Raw genomic sequence first — 6,583 nt, forward strand, 5'->3', positions numbered from 1 at the left:
GCTCAGCCAACTGAGCCACCCAGGCGCCCCCACCTTTTGTCCATCTATGTGTGAACGCTCCTATCACAGCAGATTTCAAACTATCAATGTGAGGTCACTGCCCAGGGAGTTGAGAGGAAGGCACAGAACTGGCTCTCATAGGTCAGTATCTATTGCCCGCAGTGGGACCCTGGGTCTGCCCTACACTTAGGAATCTGATTGATCTTCATCCATAAAGCAGAGACAACTATAATAAGGTGACTCTGTGTGCCTCCTCCACTGATTATGCATTCATTATAGAATCCAAAACTGGAGCTTGATGTGCTTTAGAAATTTGGATGTTTACACAAAACTTTCTATAAATATTGCAAAATTATTTGGTTGTTTTATATTAAATAAAACCCTCCGGGCAGACTTTCAAATATGTCTGAAAATTACTTGTAAAGCTACTAGGAGGATAACAAAATGTAATTTAAATATAATTTTACTACTAAAATGTGTTAATTAAAATATGCTAATGTCTTTTGAGTTGTTCTTGTGGAATATAAACAATGTTTTAAAGCTATTTACCTACAAAAATTGTGCCAAATGACATTTCTGGATCACAAGTTCTAAAAATCTCTGATAATTCTGGTTATTAATTTAGTCACAGTCGCTGATATCTTTAGAGTTAATACAACATTGAGACAAATATTTATGTGAAGACCCTATAAAAATTAGAGTTCCAACATTACAGCTACTTCTCGTAAAAGAAAAATATGAATTTTTCTTGAAAAAAGACCAATTCCCATAAAAATAGTTAAAGGAGAGTGAAAGCTGCGGAGTTGCAATTTCTGTTTTTCTCATTATCCCTGCTACCTCCCTCCACCCATTTATCCTCATCCTTCTCGGCTCTGCCCCAACCTCAGAGTTAGATCCACGTGGAGTTTATCACTCAGCTCCTTGCCTTTGGCTTCTAGTTGAGTTTGGCAAATGGTAGGCTAGAAATTAGAGGGCAGGAGAGATAAGTCAGGATATTCTTCCCCCTTCCTTCCTGGCTTTCAAGTCCCATCTTGGGCAATAACTGGATCCTTCTAGGAAAGCAGTTCCAGGAAGCCTGGCTGGCTTGATCAGAAGAGCATGCAACTCTTGATCTTGGGATTGAGAGTTCAAGTGCCAGGTTTGGTATAGCAATTACTTAAATAAAAACATTAGAAGAAAACCAAAAGAATTCCCACTGGGCAGTACTTGCTCCCCAGTGACACCATTTTCTCCCTTTGTCTCTTCCATTTAAGGGGTTTTAGTGTCTCCATTGCTGCTAGTCTCGGGGTCCCCGGCCCTTGCATGTTTTATTCTCCAAACTCTGCCCACACCTCTAAAATCCTGCCCTCATTAAGTAAAATCTCTTCATCTGAACCAGCTGGAGTGAGTTCTCTCTGCTGAGATCCTGCCCTGATACATTCACGTTGGATTTTTCAGTTGTATTTTCTACAAGCAATTAGGGCTTGCGTTCTCTGTCCTGCCCACCATGGGGAGATTGATCTAGAGCCTTGAACAGCATGGGCATTAGCCAATCAAACCAGACGCTGGCTTGTGTGTTGTTTTAGTGTATTTCTGGGTGAATATTAGCCCCTTTTGGTACAACGAACCCTAATTCCAATCTATCAGAATTAAAAGGAAAGAAAGCATAACTGATGAGATCTAAAAATAAAAGGCATTAGCCAACTCTGCAGCCAAGGCAATGGCCTTCAATTCTTTATTCTGTTATTTCCTATTTGACATGATTTTCTTAGTGAAGGCAACTTTCATCCTGCTCTGAGATGGGGCAAATGTAGGAGCCCAGGCCCCGGAAGTGGAAAAAAAGATATCCTAAAGCAGTGGTACCCAAACTTCCGTGTGCATCATAGTTATCTAGAGAACTTGTTAAGGACAGGGACTGCTGGGCCTGTCCCCAGCACTTCAGAGTCCATATGTGGTAAAATAAATACACTTGGTCATTGTCCCTTGGTTCCCAGCACAGAGCTCCTAAAATTTTCAGAAAAACTTGAGTGATAGGAGTGTCTTTTGTTATTTATAAGGAGCCCCTCCAGAACACACCCGAGTTTATGCTAATGAAACAATGTGGGGCCCCTCCGTAGCCTCAGGACAGAGCTGGTCATCAAGATAACCTGGCATTTGAAGTTTGGACCTTTCAGCCCCACCCACCAACCTCTGAGAGGTGGGGGGGACTGGAGAATATTCTTTACAAACACTCTAGAACAAGATTTGATGAGTTTCCGAATTGGCGACCCCATCCCCAAGCTAGGAGTGCTTGTGTGGCACACCCCGGTATTCCAGGGGGACAGAAGCTGTGTGCTCGGGATGCTTCCAGAATTCACCCTATATACCTCTTTCATCTGGCTTGTCATCTTGTGTCCTTTATAATATTCTAGGTAATAAGTTGGTTAAAGTAAGTAAATGTTTCCCTGAGCTTTGTGAGCCATTCTAGCAAATTCACAAACCCTAGGAGGGGGTTGTGGGAATCCTGATTTATAGCTTGTCGGTCAGAAGCACAGGTGACAGCTTGGCCTGGTGATTGGTGTCCCAGATCAGGGCAGTCTGGTGGGATGTGTGGAGGCCGAGAAAAATGAAGGCCATCCCACCTAAAGTTTAGTATTAGCACAAGTACAGCCATCTTAGGCCCCTGTGAATAAGAGCTGAACTTTACGGGGAAAAACTGCAGAATGTCCTCAATGTCCTTGGCAGGGAATCCCGTATCAGAAAGACAACAGAGCCCACGCCCATGGTAGAAAGTCCCATATTAGAATGAGAACAGAGCTCAATGCCCTTGAAAGCCCCATATCAGAATATAAACAGAACTTGAGAAATTCCTCCACCCCTTCTGAAAATCCCCTAGACCAGCCTATAAAAAACCCAGCTGTAACCCACTTTGGGGTCCAAGTCCCTGCTCCGCTGTGTCAGGTATACTTGGACCCAAGCTCGAGCTTGCTAATAAACCCTCGTGCGCTTGCATTGGTGCCGGTTCCTCGGTGGTTTCTCGGATTCGCAATCTTGGGCACAACAGGATGGAGCCCTTACGCTGTGGAATCTGACACTATCTCTAGGTAGATGTAGTAGGGAGAACCTTTGCAAAAGAAACACAGAAAAAAATTAAACTTTCTTACAACTGACAAGTACTTGGGACAGGGAGAGTGGCCTTCCTCCAAGAATTCAACTGCCTCAGTGTTAATACTTTGCTACAGGCAAAACTAGCTTGACATTAGCCCGACCACTAGGATCCTGTAAGTCGTCTGTAACATATAAAAATCCCTTTGGAAACATCCTTTATCTCTACCCCCCCAGGAAATATGTTAGCAATCATCCTCCAAACATATGGCCCACTGATATACATCTGAAGGGTCTCATGACTAAGGGTTACTAGACAGCAGTAAGTGACCTTATCCTAACAGCAGCTAGCCCCTCGAGGTCCTGGAAATCTTGCTTCCAACTTCCTTAGAGACTTACACTCTCCCTAACCTCCTCCCAACCTGAAAGTATATAAGCGGTCACTCTTGACAACAGTACTGCGGCTGTCTGTCCACGGGTCCTTTCCTCGAGCCTTAATAAAACCACCTTTCTGCACCAAAGATGCCTCAGGAATTCTTTCTGGATTGTTTGCTCCTGAACCCCAACACATCACATCAGATGGTGTCAGAATTGAGTTAAGCTTCTAGGACGCACAGCCTGTGACTTATGAGAGCTAAATCATTTGATGGAAATAGAAAAGACACTAGAGGGGTCTAAGGTGGGACCCAAGAATTTGCATTTTTAAAAAATAATCTCCACACCCAATGTGGGGCTCGAACTCATGACCCCAAGATTAAGAGGCACGTGCTCTACGGACTGATGGAAAGAACCAGCCAGGTGCACCCTGCCCCCTGAGAATTTGCATTTCTAATATGTTCCCAAGCAATGTTGCTGCTGCTGCTGGTCCAGACACATTGGAGAACCACTGTAGTAAATATCTGGATGGTGTAACACATGGTTGTCTTTGGTCCCCAGATTATCCTTCTCCATTTACCGTTTATGCTGATGCTGTTTGCTGTTTTTGTTTTTTAAGATTTGCTGTTTATGAGAAAAGAAAAGATTACAGATCAACCAAAACACATTGATTTGCCCTAAATATTAAGCACCTTTCTCCATACTTTTAATTCTCATGCCTTCTCTTGTGTGCAGGTTGCAAGAAATCCTGGGAGGAGGATTGTGGGAAAGTCTTGGGTTCTTTTTGAAACTTTCTAAAGCATTTTATTCCACTTCCCAAAACAGTAACAGTATATAGTCTCTGGATATATAGATGCAAATTCTTGTAAAAAGAGCTAATTCATTTACAGTTACAAAGACATATTGAAATGATTCAGTTCCTAATTGGAACTTGTTTCCATGGTCTGTCAGAGAGAATGGCTCAGGCAATAATCGAGTAAACAATTTTTGTGTTTAACAACTCCTGTACTTGCTGCTCAGCCTCAAAGTGCAGGAGGAACTAAGAGAAGATACAGCATTTCAAAGACAAAGTGTCTGTGCCGTCACAACACCAGACAGAACCATGTCGAAGCCAGGTATTCAGAAATTCTGAGGCTTCATTTTATTGAGGAAAGAATCTAACATTCTGATATCACTGGGTTTAACCCCACATGATAGTTAAGGTTGAATATACCAGGAAACTTAAGAAAGAAAACTGAAGCAAAGAAAAAACTCAGGCATATTAACTAAATCATAAACCCTTCAAGAATCTTCCCATTCAAAGTCAGCTCCCAGCCAGAGGAGACGAAGACGAAGAAGGTCACCTGACTCAGACCACTGCCATCTTGGAAAATGCATTTTGTTGCTACCCCATGGCCTGGCCTATAGAGATTAGGATGTGCTCCTAGTGATAGTCCAATTGGACTGCCTGCCCGTTACTTAAAAGACATCACTTTAAATTGTCATCCCCTCCTAAACCACTCATATGATCACTGGCAGGTGGAAAGGAAGTCCTGAAGTTGAAGCGTAATAGTGTCCCACAGGGGAGGCGGGTACAGGAGCAACCTTGGCACTAATGCACCTTCAGTGACTCCAAGGCAGGTAACTAAAGGCACTTTTGTACTGGGAGCAGTACTTTTCCAAAGCCCCTCCCCAACAGCTTGATGAGATGAGATTTTCTCCTTTTCTAGTAAGAGCTTTCAATGCAGCCACTATGCTCACTTCTGTCTGGACATATCCACCTAAATTCCCCTCCTTGATGTGATTATTAGCCAGTTCCCTTTACATACATATAAAAGCATCTGCCTGCATGCTTGAAATAAACTCAGTGTGAGCTTCCCCTGCTGAACAGAAACTTATAAACACGTGCCTGCAGGAAAAAAATATGTATATTTTTCACTCTAAATGGAACAAATAGAGGAATAATGACTTGGATATTTTACTGCTGCTGCTGGCTATTCTATTTATATCCAGGCAAGGCAGATTTATGAAATACATAGAGCCAGGTTCAAGGTTGGATTTGAATTGGCATGATCTGAATGGAGGCACTTTGCTGGTGTCTAACAGTCAAATCTCTGTCAAGTAGCTCTGATATCTGGAAACACTTACATAGAGTTTTTCCCTCTAAAAGTACACTAGTGTTGCATTGCTGATGTCAGTATTCAGAAAAAAATGGGATTCTGTATGAAACAATTTTTGGAATCTTTTCACTAAAGGAAGGCATTCTGCAGCCTTTTAAATTTTTTTAAAAGATTTTATTTATTTGAGAGACAGAGAACACGAGCAGGGGGGAAAGCAGGGGGGAAAGGTAGACGCACACTCCGCACTGAGCGGGGAGCCCACCGTGGGGCTTGATCCCAGGACCCTGAGATCATGACCAGAGCTGAAGGTAGAATCTCAACAGACTGAGCCACCCAGGTGCCCCGGCCCTTTTAAGTAAGTTCTAAATAATGTATTTGTAAATCTGAAGACAGTCTGGTTTCTGTTAAAATCTGTACCAGGGGGATCCCTGGGTGGCGCAGCGGTTTGGCGCCTGCCTTTGGCCCGGGGCCGATCCTGGAGACCCGGGATCGAATCCCACGTCGGGCTCCCGGTGCATGGAGCCTGCTTCTCCCTCTGCCTGTGTCTCTGCCTCTCTCTCTCTCTCTGTGTGACTATCATAAATAAATAAAGAAAAAAAAAAAAAATCTGTACCAGGCCAACTCTTCTAAAATTCTTCAGTTTTCTGGTCAGGAAGTTCTGTCCACCACACATTTCAGCTGGCAATATCAGGACAAAGATACTTTTTGGAAAGTGTCTACATGCGTCTGATTGAATAACTTAGCTGCCATGATATCCATTCAAACTAGCAGATTTTTTTTTTTTTTTTTAATGTCATGTACTCATTTTAAGTTGCAAGTAGTGTTGGTAGATTTTGGTGCGCATGCTTGTATCATTTCAGTACCTAAAAAAAGAAAAGGGGTGGGGTGCCTGGGTGGCTCTGTTGGTTGAGTGTCTGTCTTCTGCTCAGGTCATGATCTTGGGGTCCTGGCATTGAGCCCCTCATTAAGCTCCCTGTTTAGCAGAGAGTCTGCTTCTCCCTCTCCCTCTGCCCCCTACCCCTACTTGTACTCTCTCACTCCCTCCC

The sequence above is a fragment of the Canis aureus genome, chromosome 18 (assembly GCF_053574225.1).
Source record: "Canis aureus isolate CA01 chromosome 18, VMU_Caureus_v.1.0, whole genome shotgun sequence".
Taxonomy (NCBI): domain Eukaryota; kingdom Metazoa; phylum Chordata; class Mammalia; order Carnivora; family Canidae; genus Canis; species Canis aureus.